Source organism: Oryctolagus cuniculus, chromosome 13 (genome assembly GCF_964237555.1).
Source record: "Oryctolagus cuniculus chromosome 13, mOryCun1.1, whole genome shotgun sequence".
Lineage (NCBI taxonomy): Eukaryota > Metazoa > Chordata > Mammalia > Lagomorpha > Leporidae > Oryctolagus > Oryctolagus cuniculus.
Genome location: NC_091444.1, coordinates 54,168,106 through 54,194,117, shown reverse-complemented (window position 1 = coordinate 54,194,117; position 26,012 = coordinate 54,168,106). Strand labels below are relative to the sequence as shown.

Sequence of the window (26,012 nt, the reverse complement as noted above, 5' to 3'; positions counted from 1 at the left end):
CCATAGACCTTCACTGGGCACCTGGAGGCAAAGACACAGGGCAAAAATCGAGAAGCTATGGAGAAGCGTTTTCTTGGGGCCTTAGCAGTGTTAATTACTGGAGTGGATGTTTAGGATTATGAGTGGGCTTTGCCAGCATGGACCACTGAGGGGCCTGGGCAGACAAGAATAAAGTTGCATTTGTGTATTTTTCAGTGTTGAGCTGTGTAAACCATGGGGCTCAGGGCAGGAATTCCTTCTGCCTGAGTCTCCTGATAGTGCTGATAATTCCTATGCAGCAGGCGCCTGGTGAGGAGTTCTTGCTGCCTTCTGGTATCTGACTTTTCCTAGCCCTGCCCAGCCCAGTTCTGGCTACAGTTCTGGGCCAAGATCCTCTTCGGACTGAAGGGTCCTCTGAAGATACCTGGCCTGCTCCACGGGTAGTTTCTGTCCCAGTCGGTTCTCAGGGTGGTGTGGAGTTGGGGTTGGCATACAGGCTGCACAGTTGGCCTGGGAGAAGAGTGTCCTTCCTTAGCTTGCCTAAGGCCTCAGGCTGGCGGCCTCGGGCAGGTGCACACTGGCGTCTCTAGGCAGCCTGTGCCTGGGTACTGTCACAGGCTGGGCTTTGCCTTCTGGGTCTTAGCCACGTCTGACCTAGCCTTCACCCTATGTTCCTGACTTCATTTCCCATCTGATGTGATTTTTCCCTCCCAGATCCTGAGCTCCATCCCCCACCTGATAACTTCACTGGGACTCCCGATTCTCTGCCAGCTAACCAGGGTTGCACCTGTACCCTCCAACCCCACCCCTGCCAAGGACACAGGGAAGAAGATGCATGAAGAGCTTTGAACTTCTTATTCCTGAGACTCTGAAAGAATGTGATGGAAGTTTCCAAGGAGAAGCATGCAAACAATTTTTAATGAGAGGATACGTGAGTAGATTGTAAGGGCCTCCCAACACTTTGGGTGGGTATTCATGTCACTGAGGGCCACCAGTAGGATTTCCAAGAGCAGCTCAGGGTCTCTCTGGTCACCACAAATATGTCTCCCAATGTGAAAAGGTTCCAAGGCTCTTATGACGAAAACATGAGACTAAGTGACCCCTCTCCCTCCGACTCGTTGGTCTTCTCCATACATTAAGCTTTGCGCCTGGTGAAAGGAGGTGCATCTAAAACACATCCACAATGGATTTGAATGATGCTGTGATCCGACTGTTCTCGAGGATACCCATGTCTCTGGTTTCACAGATGTTTTATTTTTAAACCCCCTTAGCCAAAAGCATCTTCTCACTGAAGCTGCAGATTCATTTCAATTCAATATTTCACTTTGGACAATTGCTTGACTTCGTTTAGCACTGCACGCTGGGACTCCAGCTCCCCGGGCCCCACATGCTTCCCTTCCATTAGCATCAGGGGGAGCTGCAGCAGACAGATGGAGGCCAAGGGGAAGGCGGACCCCCACGACTCTGCACTGTGGCAGCAGCGATTGGCGCAGAGCAGAAAGCTGGTGCACGCTAATAGTTGTAAATGGTGCTTTACAAGCCATATGCTGCCTTAGCCCGTGTTTACATGAAGACACAAAATATCTCGCTATCAAACAAGGCCAGACACAACACTAAACGGCAGGAGATAGCCGCAGCAAGAGGCTGTGTCTCCTCCATCCGTGTGCTGTTGCCCGGGTGTTTAGTCTGGCAGACATTCAGATCGGAAGGTCACTGCAGAGTAGTGTGACAATAACATGTGTCCCGACTGGTGGACAGCTTCAGACTGTACGAGGAGGGTCTCTCTGCATCCCAAAGTAAAAAAAAAAAAAAAAAAAAAAAAAAACAAAAACAAAACAAAAAAAACACTGGGGATTCTGCTGCCGGCCTGGATTATTTCTCCACAAACTGGTTGAGGCCCCGAGGCCGAGCCCAAGTCACCCCGAGGGCTGCTCTGTTTAAGGGCCTCATAAAGCCGAAAGCGGTGGGGAGCAAGCTCCATCTGTGAAAAGATGTGGCTGAGACAGCAGAGGCCTAGCGTGCCTGCGAGGGCCTGTGCGAGGTGGGGAGGGACCTGAGGACGCAACCTGCAGTGGCAGTGGGTGACGGGCCCAGGCATGGCTGCCACATTTCCTCTTCTGCCTGAATCGGTGTCTGCTGACTCTGGAAGGCTCTCAGCTGTTACAGGGGAGGTCGTGCCGGGGTTCTAGCTCAGGTTATCTGCGGAGCAAGTGTCTACTGAAAAGCCCTGTCTCAGGTGGCAAGCCCTTCGTCTGTGGCCTGGAAGTCCTGCCCCCACTACCCCACATTGGCGGGCAGGGTGCTAAAAGCCTTCTTGCATGTTCAGAGAGAACTCTGTGGGAGGAGGTGAAAGTGGAATTTCAGGCCAGAGACTCTGCAGAGGGCCCTGTGTAAGCTGCAGCTGGGAACCCATGTTTAGGCCGGTTGTCACTGGCAGACCCCCTGTGGCCGTCTAATGAAGGACCAGGAGCTTGAGCCTGATCCTGAACGAGTGAGACCTGGTTCAAGTTCCACCTCCCAGTATCTTTCTCGCTGTGCAACTTGGGACAAGTCACCTAACCTCTCTGAACTGTGGTCTCCTGAGTCCTAGAATAGACGGTCGATATGGGGAGTGGTCCGGCTCAGTGCTGGGTGCTTATCCTCCCTCTCCTTGGAGCAGGCAGAGGCCCCTGGACCCCTGGGCCCTGTCTCTGTCTGAAGTACTCATCTTGCGTATGACCCAACAAACGCTCCCTCCCTCCCCACCCCCCCCACCAGGAGGCAAGCAGCACCAGCTGCAGTGAAATTCAAATGAGGGTTCTGCTTCTCCTTGAGGACAGGTGTCACTTAGGGGTCCGCCATCAGGTGAGCTCAGGGTCCCTGGCCTCTGCTGCAACTTGGGTCCCCTCACCACCCCCATAGTGGGCCAGCCTACCATCCATCTGTGGGCAGCAGAGCTGGGTTTTCTATCTGTCTGTGTGGTACTTGGCTTTGTCAGTTGACATCATCTTGTTGATATCCCTGCCTTGCATGGGTCCTACCCACCCTGGAATTTCCAGACAAGATGGGAAAGGAGGTGAAAAGAAAGGGGACTTTCAAGCACGTGACCTTGGTCGGAGCACTGGCTCTGCCCATTGCTGGCTGTGCAATGTTAGGCAAGTCATCCACACCCCAGCTTCCGACATTCTAGTCTGTAAGATGGGAATCCTGACTCCTGCTTGGCAGAAGCATTATAAATATGGAGGGCAGTGGGGCCAATGCTGTGGTGTAGCAGGTGAATCAGCCCATATAGGAGCCAGTTCAAGTCCCGGCTGCTCCACTTCCTATCCAGCTCCCTGCTATGGCCTGGGAAAGCAGTGGAAGATGGCCCAAGTCCTTGGACCCCTGCATCCATGTGGGAGACCTGGAAGAAGCTCCTGACTCCTGGCTTCGATCAGCCCAGCTCTGGCCATTGCGGCCATTTGGGGAGTGAACCAGCAGATGGAAGTCCTCTCTCTCTCTCCTGCCTCTGTCTTTCAAATAAATAAATAAATCTTTCAACAAAAATTATGGAAGGCAGTGAAGTTTTTGGCATAAGGGAGGCATTCAGTGATAATATCCTTGTTATTTCTAGCAATGTTGTCAGGTGCCCCCCCCCCCCTTTTAAAAAAAAAGTTTTATTTATTTGAAAGGCAGAATGACAGAGAGAGAGAGAGAGAGGGAGAGCAAGAGATCTTCCATTCTCTGATTCACTTCCCGAATGCCAACAGCTGGGGCTGAGCTAGGCCAAAGTCAGGAGCCAGGAATCCCATCTGGGTCTCCCATGTGGGTAGCAGGAACTTTGAGCCATCATGGGCTGCCTCCCAAGTATATTAGCAGGAAGCTGGATTAGAAGCAGAGGTGGGACACCATCTCAAGCACTCAGATGCAGGGTGTGGGCCTTCCAAGCCACACCATGATTAGACCAGTGATACTCAAAGTGTGGTCCCTGAACCTTCCTTGTCAGCATCACCAGGAACTTGTTAGAGATGAAAATTCTCAGGCCACCCCAGACACCTGCTGGATCAGAAAGCCTGGAAGTGAGGCCCAGAAATCCATGTTTTCAAAAGCCCCTGGGGAATTCCAATGCAGGAAAGAGTTGTTGCAGAACCTCTGAAGTAGAAATAGTTTTTGGAAAAACCTCTTCTGTGGTATTTCTTTTGCCTGGGCTTGCTTCCTCACTCCTGGATGTCATTTGTGAAGAATTGCATACTGAAGGGCCCAGGAGGCCAGGGCAGATACTGTCAGCTGGGTTGGGTACCATTTATTCCCGTGGATGTGAGACAGAGGGCTCTGGGATCCCTCAAGTCCCACCCTTGACTGGTGCTTTCAATCAATGTTCCTTGGGCAGGCACTGCTCTTCTTCACTCACTGGGGAGCAGGCGTGTGTCACCCCTGCATGGATCTGTCTTCCTGCCACCTTACCATAGCTCCTTCCTCACACCTTGGCCTCACTCCCTCTAAGAGGACTGGCCAGAGCCTGGACGATGGCCATGAATGCGATTTTTCCAGGTATGCTGTGGGAACGGCTTCTGCCAATGGATACTGCCAATTGGCCAGACCAATGCTTTGCCTGAAGCATTGACTGCATTCTTAGTTCCATACAGTGGCTCCAATCTTTGGGGGAAACCCTATGCCTTGGTGCTGCCGTGTTCTGTGCAGAGTCTTCTGGAAGCTGTGCTAACTTCTTTCACATAGTTTGTTACCATCCTGTTCACTGAATTCTTGACTGGGGCCCAGCCAGGCAGCTCACACAAACAGCACCCCACATCTAGCCCTGTGACCAGCCATCATGTCCGAGTGCCTCCAAGGCCCAGTCATTCCCAAGGCGCTGCACAGTGCATGGAGCCTGGGAGCACAGAACACTTCAGACAGCTCCCCCGAGTTTTGCAAACATCCAGGTCCTTTGTGTCACAGCTGGGTGCCACTCCAGTGCGAGTTGCATGGTGTGAGCCCTCAATGCACTCCATCTCTTTTTGGAAATGGCGTGGTTTTGGAATGAGGCAGGTCTGGGTTTGAGTCTGGCTCTGCTGCTTTCTAGCTGTGTGAGCTGGGAAAAGTTACTTAACATCTCTTAGTCTCAGTTTCTGTCAACTGGAGATAAGACCCCTTGCAAAGCTCCTGGGAAGACTTCAAGGATGCCCTAGTAGGGTGCATGGCACACGGGAGGTGATCCATAGCTGTAGCTGTGGTTGTCTGGGGGGGTTTGTCTCTGGAAAGGGTATCAGGGAGAAAATCTGTCTCATGTATCATGTAACTTTGGAAGAACCATTTCAAGATTTTCATGGAGGAAAGATGAAAAGCTTTCAGAAGCAGAAGGCAGAGGCCCTTGGAGCAATGCTTGAGTTTCTTGTTTCATCATCCGTCACAAGGTACACTCTGAGTGACTCTCATAGGGTACTCCTTGCACAGCAGGTGAGGGCTGCCGTGCCCAGCAACTGTGCCCCCAGGGCCACGGCCAGCCTGCCAGCTCACTGCGGACCATCTCAAGACGCTGTGAGTGGGGCTGTGTGTTTTCACCAAGCTGTGGCTGGCTGAGCAGAGTTTGAAGAACTGGTTCTTGACTTCTCGCTGTGATCTCACAGTTCAGGTGGCTTTGAGCCCTGGGTGGTGGATATAGCTGGCTGGGTGAGAGGCCGGGGTGGGAACAATGTCTGCAGAGGACCCGGGACGGTCCAGGGGAGGGGACTCTGCACACAGAGATGTGCCACTGCAGCTCAGATGGAAGGCTGTTCAGGTGGGGGCCTGGCCGGGGGTGGGCCTGGGAGACACAGCAGTCCAGGGTGTCTACTGCTCGTGAGTAGACTCGGCAAATCAGGAACTTTGAAAGCAGGGTTAGTGGTTAGGTAAAATCAAATGAGCTAGTCTTAAATATCAAGCATAATAAGCTTGTAAAACCTCTTAGATTTTAAAAAAATGAAGATGTTAAGTTTACTTGTTTTTTTTTCTTTGTGTATTTCTTTTTCATTTTATGGTAGAGGGAGAAAGACAAACAGGAAGACATCTTCCATCCACTGGTTCACTCCCCAAATGCCTGCAAAGGCTGGGACTGGGCCAGGTGGGGGCCAGGAGCCCAGAACTCCATCCAGGTCCCCCGCACGGGTGTCAGAGACCGAACTCCATGAGCTTCACTAGCTGGCTCCCAGGGTGAACTAGCAGGATCCTAGCTTCAGAAGCAGAGCTGGGACTCGAACCCAGGCACTCAGATATGGGAGGTATGCAATCGGAGTGCTGGCCTAACACCCGGCCCTAGATTCTTTTCAGCAGGATGACTTTTTCTTAAAAAATTTTTTCTGAAAACACTTTTGGCATGATTTTTATTATGGTAAACTATACATAACTTAAAACATACACCTTGTAAGTGTGCAGCTTGGTGGCATGCAGCACACTGACATCGCTCCACAGCCATCGCCGCCAGCCATCTCCAGAGCCTTTTCATCTTCCCAAGCTGGGCCTCCACGCTCATTCAACACTGCCTCCCCTTCCTCCCTCCCCACAGCCCCTGGCAGCCGCTTCTCTTTCTATTGAAACTCTAGAAAAGACCCAAGAAGCCTTCTAGCAGAGCGTAGAAGGTGTTTCAAATAACCTCCTCCTTCAACGATACATTCAAGAAGGCTCTTTTCTTAATATAGGAACTTTGTTTGACCTCTCACATGTAGTCACACAACAAAGGCACGAACATATGCAGAAATATTTGGCCCCTCCGGAGTGATTGTACATGCCTTTATTTTGCCCTTGCTGAAAAGAGCAATATAATGTTTATAAAAGAACACTTGCAAAGAAGAAAGACTTGGACCAGACCCCCGTCTTCCTGAGTTGTTGACAGCTGTTATTCAGTGGAAACCTCAGTGGAAACAAAGAAATATTGCAGCATTGTTTTAACATGAACATTTGAAGTGGCTTCCTTCCAAAGCCTGGCTGATTTAGGTGCCTGGGAGCCGAGGCCAAAGCCTCCTGTACGCTCTTGATTTCTTCCCTCTAGCTCTTGTTGATGCAGCTGCAGAGCAGTCTGGCGAGCATCCTGGACCTGCGATCGCTTCCACTCTCTCGGAGTCAAATGTTTCTTGGTTGTGTCCCCGTGTCTTCCTGCCTTGTTGACTGCTCCATTTCCAGGGCTCCTGCTGCACCGCCGGAAAGCAAGCTTTTCCCTGTTGAGCAGAGTCACAGACTTTCTCAGAATCCCGAGCAGTGGCAGCCAATGTGGAGATTTCGATGGAAAAACCATTGAAACAGGAAGACAGGAGGATCGGACAGCCTCCTTCCCCTACCCCGGAAGGGTGGTACCTCCGCCTCACCGGCTTTTTTTTTTTTTCTTTTTAAAACTTTGTGGCAATACAAGCTCAACCTATTTTGGGCCCTGGATGCCGTTCCATAGCTCTGCCCACCCACCTCGTGCTGACTCACCCACCGTGTGCCCTGCTGAGTCATCTCATGTCTCTCCCCCCCCCCCCCACCCCCACCAGTAACACAGGGTTAATAGTGCCCGTTGTGGTGGCGAGACTCGAATGAGAAAACAAGTGAAAGTGACTTGAAAATCAGACAGCACTTTGCTAGTGTGGTGCGGTGGGCCTCTCTGAGCGGACCTGTCAGAGGGGGTTTGGGGCACAGGTCCCGGCGGTGTGCCAGAGGGGGTTAGGGGTGTGAGGGGGTGGCAATCCCCTCAGCCCTCTGGCTGCGAACTGCTTTCCCTATTCACCTTCTACAAAAAAATATTATCTTTCCCTAACAGGGCCGTGACAAATGACAAAAATGATTCGGGAGCACTATTCGGGAGGCGTGCAAGGGTGGGACTGATGGGCCCAGGTGAGAGCAGCTGAGGAGGGTCCTGGGCAGGGGGTTCCCACACACCCCCTCCATCCATCAGGCTCAGTGTCTGGACCGTCTTCCCTCAGCCCCCAGGCACCCGGTCCCTGCACTGGGAGTGCTCATTGCTATAGCTGGACTGTGTCTCCCCACAAAGTGCAAATGTTGGAAATTTGGTCCCCAAATTCAAATATTTTGATGGCATTTCTCGGTGGGGCCTTTGGGGGGTAATTAGGGTAATGAGGATTAGATGAGGTCGTCAGGGTGGGACCCCATAATAAGGTTAGTGGCTTTGTAAGTAGAAGGAGAAAGACCCAAGCTGGCGCCCTTGCTCTGTCTTGCCATGGGCTTTCTTCCACCATGTTAAAATGCAGCAGGAAGGCCCTTGCTTGGTGCTGGCGCCCTGCTCTCGGCTTTCCCAGTGTCCCCACCTGGAGGAAGCAGATTTCATCCAGTCTTAGGTAGAACAGCAGAAAGCAGATTCAGGTGAGCTGTCCTCCCTGTGGTCACAGCTCTCACAAGGGCAGGTGTCCACCTCAATTCCCATTGTCCCTTTCTACATAGTAGGTCCCTACTGAACAGGTGAAAACCGTACCACCTTTGTAGATCTCCAGTCTTTGAACATGTTTATAACTATTTCCTTCCTCAACATTCATTGAAGACTAAGTTTTGGAGAAAAAAATAGAAAAAAAATGAACCGTTGCTGCCTAGATTTCCAGAGTGTGGCCCAGGAACCGGCAGCGGGCAGGGGCTTCCCCTGGAAGCTTGTTAAGACAATGTGATTTCAGGTTCATCCCAGGTGGTCAGAGTCAGAACTCACCTTGCAGCAGCAACCCAGGAGGGGGGTCTCCTGCTGCAGCCCAAGAGGAACCTGGTTCAGGTGTGTGCAGGGCCCCTGCAGGTGAGGGAGGAGACACTCTGCCCTGGCTTCTCCTTTCAGATCTTGGAGGAGGAGAGCCTAAGGCTTCTCACCATGGAGGGAGAGTGCCAGCCAGCCGTGAAGCCCAGCATTTCCCATGGCTCAAGGGGCTGAGTTTTGCTAAGGGATCCAGGCAGGGGGGCTGACGCATAGCTCTGGCGGTAGCTGTGGGCGGCCCCATTGCACCTGCAGCCTCTAAGTCACGGCCTAGGGAGCAGGAGCCAGAGAAATGACAAAAACCACCTGCACTGGCTTTCTGGGAAAATTAGGGATCATCTCGCCGTGCAGGAACCCTGGCTGGCCAGCACTGCAGCCCCCTTTGTCCTTCCCAGGCGGTTTATGGTGTCTGGTATGTGGGGACGGCCCCAGAGAGCTAACCCTGGTCTTGATCAGACCCAGGTCATAGAGATGATTTCGGATCTTTCTAACTGATCCGCCCTGGTGTCTATAGCCCTCTTGGTCTTCCTCAGATCTAACTGAAATTTAATTCATTCCCTAGACCCAACTGAAATGTGCTTATCTGTTACCTTGTGACGACTCTTTCATTCTTTTCTTTCTTTCTTTTTTTTTAAAAAAGACATATTTATTTATTTGACAGAGTGACACAGAAATACATCTTCCATTTGTTGGTTCACTCCCCTAATAGCTGCAACAGTCAGGGTTGGGCCAGGTCGAAGCCAGGAGCCTAGAACTCCATCCAGGTCTCCCAAGTGGGTGGCAGGGACCCAAGCGCTTGGGCCATCTTCTGCTACTTTCCCAGGCATGTTAGCCTGGAGCTGGATCAGAAGTGCAACAGCTAGGACTCAAAACTGGTGCCCTGATATGGTATACTGCTGTCACAGGCGGCAGCTTAACCCCTCTGTGCTGCAATGCCCGCTTCTCGAGTTATTTTCTTGATCAATATTTGTTTTGTAGTGTTGTTGGAAGACTGCTGGGTTTCAGTCATGGCTCAGTCATCCATTCATTCAGAAATATTGACTGAGCACCTACTATATGCCAGGTGCTCCACTGGGCACTGAAGACATGGGGGTCAACCCTTGCCCTCGTTCTAGTGAGAGAGACAGGCAATGAACAGGAAATAACTCAGGCGTAGCATTTTTCTCATCAGCTGTCTGGCCCTGTGCTTGCATGACCTATCAGCATGTTGATTTCTTCAGATGGAAAGTGGCGGATCCTGGCAGTCTGCTCCTAAGAGGCTTGCTGTGAAGGTCAAACATATTAATACACACCGTGTACGATAATTCTCATGAAGGTACTCATGTGGTGGGAGCTTGCTGTTCCTGTGTGTCTCTCCTGTTATGTTCTCAGGTCCTCTGAGGCAGGCACAATTGATTGTTCTCTGGTACTGCCCATTAGCCTCTCACAAGGCTGTGGGACCTTGGTTATCCCATCCACTGAATGGGGGGATGTAAGTCTCCCTCTTTAGGTCAGCCTGAGGACTGACAGCAAGGATGGAAGCGGGCATGCAGCCTGCCAGTGCTCAGAATGGGGGCCCTGGGGTCCCACGTTTCTCAGTCCTTGGAGGCAGCTTCTTGGGAGGACTTTCACGTCTAATGCTGTCTCTCTAGTTCCTGATTTATTGCTGTCTTCGTGTTTGTTCTTTGCAAGTCCTTCCACCTCAGCTTCCTAACAGATAAATCCTTGACCACAGTCCATTCCTCCGAACTGAGCAACCTTGGGGCGAAAGTCTTTGAATCTGTGTTTGCTTATGTCATGACATTGAGCAATGGGGTTTATGGCTTTCCTTTTCAGGACAAGGACATTTGACCAACTAGTTTTGACGCAGAATTAGGGATCAGCGAATAGTATGTGATTGCATGATTAAGTAAGCACGTCTACACACGGGCTATGGGCTGTGGAGTTTTGTGCAAAACTGCAAGTGCAAAACTGGGTAGAGGAGTTTCTGTCCAGACACATTTGGGATCCTTGGGGGCAAGTGTCAGGCCAGCCCAGAGGAGGCCTCACTACAGACACCCGGGGGCCTGCAGCCCAGGGACTGGCCTTTGGTGTACACTGCAGGCTTGGGAGCTTAGGGTATAAAAGCAAGGAGCTGCCCAGCCCTGAGCTTGGCCAAGCGTGGTCTCCCTGAGAAGTGGGTTCCAGCACTGGGAGCCACCATCCTGCGCAGAGCAAGGGGAGTTCTGGAACTCTGCGGATGGGCTTAGGCAGATGGTGTATCCAGGGAAGGGTCAGCCATGAGACTGGACTGGGGGCAGCAGAGGCATCCAGAGGCATTGCCTGTGTACTTGCGAGAGGACAGATGGGAGTCATCTATAAAGGAAGGCAGCAGCACCTGCAGCCCCCAAGAGACCACAGATGTCAGCAGGAGCTGTGGGAGCAAGGGGCTTCCTTACAAGCCCTGGGATTCCCAATACTAGGAGGGTCCCTGAAAGCCACACACCCAGTCCCCTGTGAGACTCAAATCCTGTTTCAAATGGCCCAGCTGAGCAGTTACAGAGCTGATGTCTGAATATCTCCAGGGACAGAATAGTCCCTCCCTCCTAGCAGAGCCCATTTGATCCAATCTTGATTTTCCCTCCATCAGATTTGAGACACAGCTTACACATGTTAAGATGTGCAACTCTTAAATGCACAGCCCGATCAGCTTTCACGCTGTCGTCCACCTGTGCAACTCAAGGCGGAGAAATAACATTTTCATCATCCTAGAAAGTCTCTTGCTACTCTTCCCAGGGAACAGCCCCCTACCACCCTAAGGCGGCCGCTTTTCTGACTTTGATCACCTCTAATTAGTTTTGCCTATTCTCGAGATCCTTATAAATGGAACCACACACAGGAGTTACATGTTTGCATCCAGCGGGCTCCACTCTCTTCTACTGGAATAGCTCTTTATCAAACCAAGCCTCCTCTGGCTGGCGGGCCCTGTCTTACAGGGGCCACCTATCCTGGCCTGGCTTCCTGCTGTGTCCTTCCAGTCCTGGCTCCTCTGATGGACAGATTGAGGCAGCAATCCTTGTGTTGTGCCACGGCCCGTGGATTTGCTCTCGCCAGGGAAGCTGGTGACAGCAGTGACTCTTCTGGTGCGCACGTGTCCCTGCTGTCTTGGGAGGAAGTGCCGCAGTGCAAGGAGACAGCTTTGCTTCCCTCCGACTACTGGGAGGCCTGGGCTGTAGCTGGGGACAGGATGGGAATGCTGGGAGATTTCCTGGGCCTTGGGTTCCTCCTTCCCAGAGAGGAGGTGTTAGGATGAGATGCTCTTACCGTGCCTCAGGTCCCTTCCTGTGCAGGTTCACGGACGCATCCTCAGTGTTTATGCAATATCCCAAGGGAAAAGTCTCAGTTATGGGATTATTTTTTTAAAAGAATATTTTTCACATATCCCATTTAAAAGTTTGACAGTCTTGTTAAACTTCTATACCCTGAGTTTGAAATAATATACCCTATATCCTAATTTATCTTATGCCTTGAATCTGAAAAACTAAAGACATTAAACCTGCATGAATTCTATGCTGATGGAGGACTGACCTCCTGGGATTTTGTTTTTCCTTCCAGCCGACCTTGAGTGCTTGCCCATACCCTTAGGCAGAGGGCTAGCTGGTGGCCCTCCCTGTCGAAGGCCACAGAGATGGCTGCAAGGATAGTTTTTAAAGAGTATTTTGGCCGGCGCCGCGGCTCACTAGGCTAATCCTCCGCCTTGCGGCGCCGGCACACCGGGTTCTAGTCCCGGTCAGGGCGCCGGATTCTGTCCCGGTTGCCCCTCTTCCAGGCCAGCTCTCTGCTGTGGCCAGGAGTGCAGTGGAGGATGGCCCAAGTGCTTGGGCCCTGCACCCCATGGGAGACCAGGAAAAGCACCTGGCTCCTGGCTCCTGCCATCGGATCAGCGTGGTGCGCCGGCTGCAGCGCGCTGGCCACGGCGGCCATTGGAGGGTGAACCAACGGCAAAGGAAGACCTTTCTCTCTGTCTCTCTCTCTCACTGTCCACTCTGCCTGTCAAAAAATTTAAAAAAAAGAGTATTTTGATGTCTTGGTTCAGTAGTTTTAGAAAATATGAAGACTCAGGAAAAAAATCTGTATTTTTGGATTCAGTTCACAACGTGGCCCTGGGGTCACGTGGCAGAGAGCGAGGCTGTGTAAGGGCCATGCGACCATTGGCTGGCGACCAGCCTGTGGGCTGCCATGGCTGGAGTTTCCCATCTGTAGAATGGATGAGTAATCCCTGTTTCATCTTTCGGGCCTGTCACGAGCATCAGATAAAACATGGCCCACAGACAAGGCATTGCTACAGCGAATCTTTGGCAGAGTTGAGTCAACGAGTTTGCTTAAGGGTACAGCTGGGAAGTGAACTGTTCTGGTTTTGTTTCTAGTTTGGCCAGAGCCCACTGCTTTCTGGTTCTTCTCCTCAGCCATCCTCCTGCGTCTACTTCTGCTCTCCTCCCAGACAGATCCCTTTTCTCTCACGCCTGCTTGCTCATCATCCTTCTGACTCGTCATCCCCCATTGTCTGCAGTTTCAGTTGCAAGGATTTCAGTAGTCTGAAAACATTGAGTGGAAAATTCCAGAAACAAACAATCCGCAGGTTTTTAAAGTGCATGTCATTCTGAGTAGCATGGTGAAATTTCTCCCCCTCTCACCCTGACCTGCTGGGGATGTGACTCATCCCTCTGCCCAGTGAATCCACACTACATGCACTGCCTGCACTGAGTCACTCTGCGGTTGTCTCAGGTCCACTGTCATAGCATCTTGGTGCTTGTGTTCAAGTGACCCCTACCTGGAATCCCCCTCGCTTCCTCTCATTGCAGAGGTGCTGATATCATCATCATCATAGGCACAGTGCAGAAAGATATTTTGAAAGAGGCTGAGACCACTTTCCCGTAACTTTATTTTTTTTATTTATTTTTTATTTTTTTTGACAGGCAGAGTGGACAGTGAAAGAGAGAGACAGAGAGAAAGGTCTTCCTTTGCCATTGGTTCACCCTCCAATGGCCGCCGCGGCCGGCGCACCACGCTGATCTGATGGCAGGAGCCAGGTACTTTATCCTGGTCTCCCATGGGGTGCCGGGCCCAAGCACCTGGGCCATCCTCCACTGCACTCCCTGGCCACAGCAGAGAGCTGGCCTGGAAGAGGGGCAACCGGGACAGAATCCGGCGCCCCGACCGGGACTAGAACCCGGTGTGCCGGCGCCGCAAGGCGGAGGATTAGCCTAGTGAGCCGCGGCACCGGCTGTTTCCCATAACTTTATTACAGTAGGTTGTTATAATTTTCTGTTTTTTCATTAGTTATTGTTGTGCCCAATTAACAAAATTAAGCTGTATCATCGGGGTGAATATATGGAAAAATATAGAATTAGTACTATCTGTGGTTTCAGGCACCCCCTGGTGTGGGGGCGGGTCTTGCTCCAGTTGGGGGTTGGACAACAGTTCTTCAAGTAGACTTGGGAGAAGAATCCGTTTTTATTTTCAAGGCGGCGTTAGTCCCATCAAGATGGGCAGCTGAGTTCAACAGCTTTCTGTGTTAGCTGTTTCGGGCTCCCCAGGTCCCAGGGCCACCTCATGGATCCACCCGACTCATTCATAACAAGTGTCCCCTGCAGATAAGGGGACACTGCTGTAACACATCCTGCCCACTCTCCATCCTCGGATACACACTGCTGCCCTCCAGTAAATCCCCCTGAGAGACGGGTCTGGGGGATGACCCTCCCCAGGACCACCTCTAGGTACCAGTGTGGGGTATCCTAGGAGGCCGTGAGTGTGCCAAGGCTTGGCAACCTGAACACCTGAGCTTTCATTACCCCCAGCCCACTTAGGGTATTAAAACCATGGTGCATTATGGCCAGATGCAACTTAGACTTCTTAATTGAGAGACTGAAGCCAAGAAGCTGAGCCACCTGGCCCTTTGTCTCCAACTGACCGTGGCCTTCCAGTCTGCTGTCTTTGATTGCTCTACACTTAGATTATCTGGATTTGCCCTGTCCAGTGCTTAGGTTCCTTGAGAACCCTGGGCTAAGCCTCACATGGGAACTTCATCCGTACTTTTGGTCAGATTAAACACTTAACAAATACCTGTTTTATTACAGGGAAGACCCAAAGGACTGATTCCTCGTAGAGGCTGTCTTGCATGTAAATTATTTGTGACCAGGCCTAGCCTGAGGCCACAGGACATGGGAGCCTTTCCTCCTTTGTAGCAGTGCCATGACCGAGAAGGTCAAGGCCAAAAGAGTGGTGGAGGCTGAGGAGTTAATCTCCATCCTCAGTGACAGTCTCCCTCCACCTCCTGTGCACAAGACACCCTTGAAACATTACCTGCAAGTTACTGGAGCTTTAAATCGAAATGTCAAACTTCTCTTCGTTTCCACTTGCCGCGCACGCCCCACAGGACAGATTGCATGGCTTTTACAGTGGGTGACATCCTTCCTCATAACTCTTCTTTGGATGACTTAATCCCTGTTACATCTGCCGCACCGACACTGGGCTCACGGGGACTAAGGGCTTGGATCTCACCCTCGCATTATGTCATTTGGTTCCCAGCTTCTGAACCTCAGAATGAAAACATAACCAAAACAAAAGAGAAGATGTTTTTCTCAGGGTTTCCTGGTGAATTGGTAGAACTGGCGTCAGCTCATTATCTGAAACTGAAGGTCGGATGCATTTCTGTAAAGGAGCCAGGGTGGGCAACTCTGCAACAAGACCGGATGTGAAAGGACCTGTTGATATTGCCAAGGTTGGGGCAGTCAGCTGAGTTCAGGCTTTCTGTGTTAGCCAGGAGGATGATTGTGTGGGCTCCCCAGGTCCCAGCACAACTGGGTAACCGTGTTGCATGGCGTCACCTAATTCATAACTAGATCAACCAACAGCACCTTCTCAGATCCAGATTAGATGGGGCTGTTAATGAGCTTAAGAAAGAGATACAAGTCCCCAAACAGGAAGAAACTGTCTAGGTTTGTTTTACAACCTCCTTGAAAAGATCTAGAGTTGCCCTTGAAGTGATAGGTAATTTATTAAGTGTTTCCCTTACACTGGTTTCCAGAAATAGTGGTGCTATCTCACAGTCAAGGTTGCCTCACTGCCAAGGTCCACTGGAGGTTCAGAACATGGTGCTCTCTCTGCAGAGGCTCAGAGCACCAGGCTATTGGGATATGACAACTTCCGTGGTGGGCCCTTTGGGTGCCCTCGGGGCCAGGGCCAGAGGTGTCCTTGTTGCCATGAACACCAATAATCTTGAACGTTCCAGGAAAAGCCAGTGCTCTTGATCTCATTAAACTCTTCTTCACTCAGGAGCATCAAGAGATCACAGGAAGGACAAGGGAGCTCCTGATGTCCAACTCCAGTTGGTGCCCACCCATCCTGCTGCTGGAGCTGAGCTGCTGTTCCCTGCACTCACCGGATGTGTGGCCTTGGGCCCCCTGTGCCATGGAGCTGGTGGGAGTGGTCATCTGCAGGTCATCTACCTTCCGGCCCAAGTTCCCTTTGACCTGTCTCTCAGAAGCCCCATGTTCTATAAAGAAATCCCCCTGAGCCTAGGCGCCCTAAGCAGGAACGTGTCAGTCCCCTGGGCAGTGCTGATGCCTCTGCCCTCCCTTCTCTCCCCAGAGATGTTGAGTTTGAGTGAGCTGGGACATGGAGCAGGTGTCTGCACCTATCCCCTGCTGCGCAGCAGGGCCTAGCCTGGTTCTCACCTCCTTTTGCTTTTGGCTGATGTGAACCTCATGGAATACACACAACCCTACTGGACAGATGTGCACACAGGGAGTTCCTTCCCACAGAGAATGAAGGCAGTTTAGGGCACAGAGTGGCCTGTTGATTGCTGCCAAGGATTGCCTCTAAGAGCCGTTATTGGTCTTTGAAACAACTCATCAGGCCTTCCTATTTGGATGGCAGGGACCCAATTACCTGAGCCATCACGGCTGCTTCTCAGGGTCTGCCTTAGCAGGAAGCTGGAGCAGGAGCCAGAGCCAAGCCTCTAATCCAGGTACTGATGTGGGACACTAGCGGCTGCACCACTAGACCAAGTGCCCCCCAGCCCAGACTTTTCTTTAGATGATGGTAAAGATTTAAAAAAAAAAAGGCTGTGGGAACATGCAAGACTCCTGGGGGCGAGGGTTGGCAATGGACACTGGCCCTCTGTCCCCACACTGCTGGCCCATGCCAAGTGACATGGCCCAGCCTGGAGCCGAGGGTAGGGAAGTGCATTCCTCCATGTCAAGGCTGCAGGTGCAAGATGGAAGCACGGGGTGGTTACCGCAGGCATGGGTGCTCTCAGGAGCCAGGTACAGACTGTGGGTGCAGTGTGAAGGAGCCTGCGGTGAGTGGCCTGGGAGATGGGGCTTGTGCGTTGGAGCACTAGGGCAAGGCAGCAGAGAGGCCACAGGTCAGTACACGCATGTGTTAATGTTAGCTTCTTGGCCTTCCAGGTGGGGTCTCTGTGGGTCTAGGTTCTTGGCTTTGGGGTCTTTTTGGGTCCTTGCACCCATATGGGAGACCCAGATGAAATTCCTGGCTTCAACCTAGCCCATCCCTGGCCATTGTGGCCACTTGGGGAGTGAACCAGTAGATGGAAGATCTCTCTCTCTCTCTCTCTCTCTCTCTCTCTCTCTGCCTCTCCCTCTCTCTATATAGCTCTTCCTTTGAAATAAATAAATAAATCTTTTTTAAAAAGTTTCTTCATGGGGAAATGGAATTACAAAATGTTTACTTTGATGCAAAAAAAATTTGAAATCCATGCCACATTTTTTTCAAAATATACATTTTTTCATGAACTTTTTTGAAGATCCCTCATATTTCTTAAACTTTTTTGGAAGTAGAATATTCTCCCCCACCCCATTAGGTCAGGTAGCAACTACTAGCATCTCTTGGCAGTAGTCTTCTATGTGGGAAGCATTGCGAGAGATGGTCTGGTATCGAGTAACAGCAAAGGCATAATGCCACAGCACATAGAATCAGTTAACCCCCAGTTTAAATCATGGCTTCAGGGCTGGGCGTTTGGCCTTGTGATTAAGATGCCACTTTGGGCACTCACTTTCCCATTTGGGGTGCCTGGGTTCAAGTCCCAGCTCCACTTCTGATTCCAGCTTCCTAACACTACGCACCCTGGGAGGCAGCAGGTGATGGCTCAAGCGGCCGAGTCCCTGCCACTCACTTGGGAGACCCAGACTGAGCTCCCTGCTCCTAGCTTCATCCTGGCTGTGCTGCAGCTGTGTGGGCGTTTGGGGGGCGGGGATGAGACAGTGGGTGGAAGTTGTCTTTCTCTTTCTGTTTCTCTGTCTGCCACTGAAATAAGCAAATGAGAATTTTTTAAAAAATCACAACTTCATCACTTGTTGGCTGTGTGGCTTTGGGCAGGATGTTTGCCTCTCTGAACCACAACTGCCTCATCTACATGATGGTGTGATAACAGCACCTCCACTGCTATGGTTGCCTGCACTCTAGGTTTGTTGAGATTCTGTGATAATGCATGGGAGGCACTTGACGCACAACACAAGTAGCCAGCGGCAATGGCTTCTCTGGGGTCCGGCCGTGAGGCCCCCTACACAAAGGCTGGAGATGGGTATCCACAGCTGGGCCAGTGGTTGGCACTGAGTTAGTCCCTCTGTGGCTCCGGCAGGATCTAAAAGGAGAATAATCTCTGTACCCTTGCTTGACCAGCCCGCAGTCCTGCTGGGCAGAACAAGTCAGCAAGAGGCCTGGGAGCGTGTGGTGAGACCAGGCCTCGCTGGACAGCACTGTGCCAGCTACACCTGAAAGGGAAGAAAACAAAGAAAATGCCACCTCTGTCTCAGACCAGGCTGTCACCCCGCCCCGTCTTTGGCTGATGCAGTGAAACCAAGAGATATGTTTGACCTTGGTGTATTTATAGCCAGGAAATAGGAGAGTATCATAAGTAAAACCAGAGCAGGGAAACCAAAGAAAGTCCCCCGGGAGGAACGGTGCGCTGTGTGTGAGTGTGTGTGTGAGTGTGAGTGTGTATGTGTGTGTGTGTGTGTGAGAGAGAGAGAGAGCGAGCAAGCAGCCTGATCAAAGGCTTGATATCTTTAGAAGGCAGTCTGACTCACTAGGTCAAGTTGAAGACTGAAATTCATTTCCTCGTTGAACTTCGTTTCCCCATCTGTAAACTGGGAGCAGCGCTCTTGCCCCTGCTGTGCCGCTAAGGCGCACCGCTGTGGGAGCGGCAGAATTATAAACCTCGGCAGATAGGAGGCGCTCTGGGGGGGGCATCTGTTCCCTCTCCAGTAGAAGAGGAAAAGCCACAGGATTGCTGGCTGAGGAGGGGAGAGAACATCAGAGCATCAGCAGGTCAGCTCCCTGTGGCACCCTAAGCCTTCTTTCCAGTTTCCTCGTCACGGTGTGGTAACAGCAGAGAGTGTGGCCCCAGGGATAAGGCGATCGTCTGCCCAGCACAGGGTGTCCTTGGCTCCCTTGGGTCTCTCTTCACAAGGGAGCTGCACCGTGGCCTCAGAAGCCTCTGCAGGGGTGGCTCAGGGTGAGGGGCGGCAGCGCCACCTCACACTAACACTGGCAGCAGCAGAGCTTCGGATGAAGAATAGGACAATAGAATTGAAGAGGGACAGGGACCACGTACTTCTGTGCAAGCTGGGGCGGTTTTTAAGATCTTTTTTGTCAGTTTTTAATATTTCTTTATTTGAAAGGCAGAGTCACACACACATACACGAGAGTGAGAGAGATCTTCCATCTTCTGGTTCACTCTCCAAATGGGCCCAATGACCAGGGCTGGGCCTGGCTAATACCAGGAGCCTGGAACACCATCCAGGTCTCCCACATGGGTGGCAGGGGCCCAAATGCTTGGGCCATCATCTGCTACCTCCCAGGTATATTAGCCGGGATCTGGAGGGACATGAACTGGCACTCTGATACGGGATGCCAGTGTCGTAAGTGATGACTTAACCAGCTGTGCCACAACACTGGCCCTCGGGAACTTTGTTGAACCTGGAAAGAGGTGTAGTTAATAAAGGGATGAACCAGATATAAGGGACCTATGACCTCCTGCCTGGAGGCCATGAGAGGGTAATCAGGACTGACCGCATAGTGGTTTCCATGGAAACCAGTGCTAGAGCCACAGTGCTTCTAGTTGAAGAGGGGCTGGTGTCCAGGGACATCTGGGGAGGAGGACAGCAGAGCCTCTGGTGAAGGGGACCCTGCCCGAGGTCCAGGTCGGAGACCCAGACTGCAGGCATCATTAGACCTCCCTTCTTTGCAGGGTTCGAAATTTTCAAAACATTCTCACAAGACCCACACTTCCATCAGAAAAGTTCACCCACCTGTGCAGGCCTGGATGGGGCCAGCTGTCATTTGAGAGGCAAAAACACAGAGCAGCAGAAGTCCCCAAAGCCATCGGTCTGCAGGGGGTGAATGCATCGTCTGCTGTCTGGCTGAGGGACTATTCTAGTCACTACACTACTCACTAGGACAAGGGCTGAGCCTTGAGTTTCTTAAAAATCAATTCCAAAGGTGACCTTTGGGTGCAACCATTAAGATGCCACCTCAGACACTCTCATTCTGTATTGGAGTGCATGGGTTTCAGTCCCAGCTCTGCTCCCGATTCCAGCTTCCTGCTAACGCACACCCTAGGAAACAGCAGGTGATGACTCAAATGCTTGGGTCTAAGCCACCCATGTGTAAGACCTGGATTGAGTTCCTGGCTCTTGACTTTCACCTGGCCCAGCCCTGGCTGTTATGGGCGTTTGCAGAGTAAGCTAGTGGATAGGAGATCTCTGTCTGTGTCTCTCTTACTCTGCCTATCAAATACTTAAACTATTTTTGTTTTTGGAAAAGAAGTACTTCCTACCTAACTGATGACCCTCGAGAGAGTGAGGAAAATTAGAAAGGAGAAGTCCCACCATGCCACAGGCAGACATGTTCATGTAGGGTGGAGCAGGGAGGTTGGGGCCTGAATGGATGTGGGGTTCAGACTCACCGGGGGCACCTGGTGTCCTCACGGCTTTCCAGTACCAGCTGAGGCCAGGCTTGGGGCTGGAGGAATGAAGGGCAGTGACTTGTCTCACTGACATCTCGTAGAATGGCAGAAAGCCTGAGCTGCTCCTGGCCTTGATGGTCACCTCCGCTACGGCAAAGATGAGGAACCTGGCACTGGAGTAGCAGCAGGCAGAGGAGGGAGCGTGCCTACCTTGTGCTGAGCGTCTCACTTGCATTAGTCTCGTTCATCTGCAAAATACTGTGAGATGGAAACATGATCTGAGGTTAGCTCTGTTGCTCAAACCCTTTGGCTAGTGAATGGTGAGGGAGGACTTGAACTCAGGCCTTGGTCTGATCCCAAAGTCCCTGACCTCCGCAGCACACCACCCTGTCTCTCCCTAGAGCGCAGAGGATATTATGTTCTTTGTTCAAAGTCACTTTCCTATGGAGGAGGTCACACAGAGCTGCAGGTACGCTGACCCCCATCTATATCTTTCTGGGTCAACCCTCATTGTAAATATTTTCTCTCTGATGTTGCAACCTTCGGCAGTTAGTCACCAGGGCTGCAAAGGGAAGATAAGCATGCGAGAGAGGAGCCACCCACTCAGCCCAGCGCGCCACGGGCAATGTCTGAATGACTCTTGGGCTGTCAGAGGCAATTGCCCAGGGAAATGAATGCCAAGGCCACTCTGTAGATATGACCAGAGTTCGTTTTTCCATGATCTCAGAACAACTGGATAAGTCAGAGGCAAATGAGGCCCAGAGATGAGATAGGTAGGACTTGGCCGCAGGTCCTGAAACCTCACCCTGCCCCAGTGGGGGCGGTCTCTCGGAGGTGGACAGTGCTGGAGTTGCCACATGAGAGACAGCAGCAGCAGCTTCACTCTGTAGGAAGCAGCTTCGACCCAGGGCCAGTGCCAGGCGAAGAGGGGGTCCCAGCTTGGGGCAGGAGGACCCGAGCATACAGGCAGGTGCATGTTCCACGGGCCACGCGACTGCCCTACTGGCCTATTCTCATTACCTTCTCTGACCTTCTCCCTCCGGAGATGTCAGAGAATCCACAGGAGGGGAATCCATATTCCCAAAAAGATTGTGGATCTCCCGAACACGAAAGAACTGAACCCACACACAGAGTTGGTGGTCTCCAGAGGGAGCCTGGATCCACCAGGAGGGGCAGTTACACAATCAGTGAGGGGGGTAGGGTACTGTCCTTGAGGCCTGGGCCAGCACAGTAAGAACAAACAGGTTGTTTTGGAAAATTGTCTGGCCCGCACGCAGGGCCTGGTGTTTGTGGAGTCCTCTGTCTTATTTGTTGATCAGCGTTTACCACATCCTGGAGAAACAGGTCAGCACAGGTGGCCTTCATTACCCATGGGACTCGTGCTGGGAGCTCTGATCCACGTGGAGGCAGCTTGGGCTCCTGAGCCACAGCCAGTCTTCCTCAGCCTCGCCCACAGCTGGCCTGGCCCCCTGCCCACTTCCATCTGAGAGATCCTGCACTTGCCACTTGCTTTACCTTTTTAACTTCTGTTGATTCTGAACCTTTCAAGAATTTGTCAAAGTCGAGAGCAGAGCACAGTGCACCCCAGGCCCCTGTCACCCAGAATCCATGGCTGTTAAAACTTGACCACACTTAGTTCATCTCTCTCTCTCTCTCTCTCTCTCTCTGTCTTTCCGAATGATTTTAAAACACCACATCATTTTATTTCTACACATTAGATCTTGCAACTCTTAAAAAGGGAGCATTTTTCAGATATAGTGACGTTATGTTATTATGCCTAAAATCACCAGTAATTCTTTGCTGTAATTGAAATGTTCCCAATTCCAGTTTTTTGTTTTTTTGTTTTTTTTTCTTGAATGATTGATTTTTGGGAATCAAGTCTGTCCTTGGATTGGGTTCAGTTTTCAAAGGGATGGAGTCAATTGTTCTACAGTTGTCCCATAGCCTCTGCCCCCTGCCCCATCAGTGCCCCGCCCCGGCCCTCATTGTGGTTGCCCTGTTACATCTGTGGAGCTGGCCTCTGTGTCTCTTCTGGAACATGAGTCTTTTGAGGCAAGCACCATGTGTCATCTTATTCCCTGTGGTTTCCAAGGTAGTGCACTTCCATCATGTGTTCTATTGATTCTTGAAACATCACTGTTTGGAGGATCTTGGGGGTGAATTGTGTTTTTGCCACTAGAAGTCTTGAGCTTTGGAAATTCCCACCCCCACCCCATGACCAGGAGTGACCACTGGATCACAGGGATTTGCACATAGGGCAGAGGGTAGACCAGATGACCTCTAAGGCCCACCCAGCGTGACTCTGCACTTATGGCATCCGGAAGTTCGCTGATGCCAGACATCGACTTTGTCCTCGAACTTTGTTCTGGGGCTTATCAATATTCTCGTGGTTAAACTCCACAAGCTGACCTGATCTGAGGAGGGAAATTAGGGCATGGTTTCTTGCCATTACCTTTTATAGCTTGGCAAGGGGCAGGAAGGCTTCCTCCCATCCCCGCCCCTCATGGTTGATTCGTCATTTAGTGCGGTTGCTGGAGCATGGGCCTGGTGTGTTGCAATGGTGGGTGGCAGCTCCTGCCCATCATCCTGCTTGCTTTCTTTTTTCTTTGTTTGCTTTTAAGATTTATTTATTTATTTGAAAGGCAGAGTTACACAGAGAGAGAATGAGAGGCGGGGGGGGGGGGGTCTTCCATCCAATGGTTTCACTCCCCAACTGGCTACAACAGTCAGAGCTGAGTCAATCCAAAGCCAGGAGCCAGGAGCTTCCTCCTGGTCTCCCACATGGGTGCAGGGGCCCAAGCACTTGGGCCATCTTCCACTGCTTTCCCAGGCCATAGCAGAGAGCTGGATCGGAAGTGGAGCAGCTGGGACTCGAACCAGTGCTCATACGGGATGGCGCACTGCATGTGGCGGCTCTACCCACTGCATCACAGCGCTGGCCCTCATCCTGCTTTCTGACACAACTCTGATCTCACAGTCTCTCTGAACTCATTTATTCTAGAAGCACAATCTGTAAGCTAGGTTCTTAGAAAATATGCCTTGGATTATGGAACCCAGCTTAGTCATTCATTTGTGTTACAAGTTCTTTCAGTGCCCTGCCTAGGTTCTGGGAGTCTAAGGATGACCGTGACACACGTTGACGGCCAGGAGTTCGCTGTTTAATGAAAGCGACACACATCAGTGTCATGGTAGAAAGAAGCCTAGGAACTATGGGAGACAGAGAAGGGCACCCATCTCAGAATACTGGGGTGTGACGAGGCTTCCTGGGAGGCAGCTTCCAAGCTGAGTCTCAAGGAGGAACAGGGGTTTGCTAGAAAAAGGAGAAGGAAAGAGAGAAGGACAATGCAGGGGCCTGCGCTGTGGTGTAGTTTGTAAAGCTTCTGCCTGCAGTGCTGGCATCCCATATGGGCGCCGGTTTGAGTCCCGGCTGCTCCACTTCCAATCCAGTTCTCTGCTATGGCCTGGGAAAGCAATGGAAGATGGCCCGAGTCCTTGGACCCCTGCACCCACATGGGAGACCTGAAAACTCCTGGATCCTGGATTCGGATTGGCCCAGCTCCGGCCGGCCATTTGAGGAGTGAACCAGTGGATGGAAAATCTCTCTCTCTCTCTCTCTCTCTCTCTCTCTGCCTCTGCCTCTCTGTGACTCTGCCCTTCAAATAAATCAATAAATCTTAAATTTGAAAAAATACAGAGACAGTCCATGGGGACGGAATAGCATATGAAAAGGGAAATGACACAAAGATATGTGTAATACAATGAACACCCACAAATGATTTTTTATAAAAAAAAAAAAAAAATTAGACCTCAGGAAGGTTAAAATAATTTGTCCAAGTGGAGGAAGAAGGATTAAAATTATGGTCACAAACTGTTTGGGAAGTGACTCAACATCCTGACCTTATTCCATGCCCACGTAACACCCACCCTCCGTTAATGAGCTAAAAAAAACCCTCATTTGTATCAGACAGGAAAAGCGACTGGGCCTGGAGGGTTCAGGGTGGACATGGTTGCTGCATTTTGGGAAGAAACTTTAGGCCCTGTCTATACGTGAACCGAATCATTGGGACCCCATTCCCAGCATCCCCATGGTCTCTTGGGGATGGGGAACCCAGGACAATGAGCCCTCTCTCAGGGAATGGGACGTTTCTCCTCCTGCAGCAAACACAGGCTGTTTTACATCAGCTTCCTGACAGAGTGGCAGCACCAGACTATCAGCCAAGTAGGATTCACCAAAGGTTTATATTCTATATATAACAATTATGGGGGGGAGGTATTAAATATGGTTATTCCAGGCCGGTACTGTGGCTCACTTGGTTAATCCTCTGCCTGCGGTGCCGGAATCCCATATGGACACCGGGTTCTAGTCCCGGTTGCTCCTCTTCCAGTCCAGCTCTCTGCTGTGGCCCGGGAGTGCAGTGGAGGATGGCCCAGGTGCTTGGGCGCCTGCACCTACGTGGGAAACCAGGAAGAAGCACCTGGCTCCTGGCTTCGGATCGCGTAGCTCCGACCTTAGCAGCCATTTGGGGAGTGAACCAACGGAAGGAAGACCTTTCTCTGTCTCTCTGTCACACTGTCTAACTCTGTCAAGTAAAAAAATATATATATGGGTTTTCCAAAAACAGTCATTCTTTAAAATTTTGTTTTGAAAGTTTGAGATAGAGAGACAGAAGAGATCTTCCAGTCCACTGGTTGACTCCATAAATGCTCACAACAGCTGGGCTGGGCCAGGCTAAAGCCAAGAACCTGGAACTCAGATGGGTGATGGATACCCAAGTACTTGAGCCATCACCTGCTGCCTCCCAATGTGTGCATTAGCAGGAAGTTGCAGTTGGAAGTAGAGCTGGGACTTGGACCCAGGCACTCTAATGTGGGATATGGGTATCCCAAGCTGTATCCTAACCGCTGTGCCAAACACCTGCTGCCAACCACAACCTTGAGAAAGACCAAGAACATTCTTCTCTGCTCCATGTCAGATAATTGTTTAAAATTATCTAAAAGATTGGAAATGTTCCTACCAGAATAGCTGTGTGGGCTCTGTTAAAACCCCTTGGCCCTGAAGGGTTTGGCACTGTGATTGCCATAGCAGCTGACACTTCACTTCGGAGACGTTCTTAACTAAAGGAAACAAGGAAGCTAACAATGCCCAGCACCTATTACATGTCAGGCCCTATTCTAGACACTTCTCTCCATGCTATTCTGTTTACTTCTCAAGAGCCTGCCAGATGCATTTGTAATCAGCCCAAATTTTACATAGGAGGGACTGAACACTCTGAGAGGCCAAATCTTGTCAGTGTCAGGGAAAAGAATCAAACCCAGAATTCTTCTTCTCCTTCTCCTTCTTCTTCTTCTACAGGCAGAGTGGACAGTGAGTGAGAGAGAGAGACAGAGAGAAAGGTCTTCCTTTTCCATTGGTTCACCCCGCAATGACCG

The 26,012-nt window shown here is 51.2% G+C and overlaps 1 long non-coding RNA gene across 2 annotated transcripts in view; it reads left to right on the top strand.

The window, feature by feature from the left end:
* LOC103350930 (uncharacterized) overlaps window positions 1–26,012 on the top strand; it is a 221,316-nt gene that overhangs the window by 179,410 nt on the left and 15,894 nt on the right. For both annotated transcript variants that reach the window (XR_011381514.1, XR_011381515.1), the window contains one exon: window positions 694–910. This is a non-coding gene — a long non-coding RNA (uncharacterized lncRNA). The remainder of the gene's footprint in view (window positions 1–693; window positions 911–26,012) is intronic.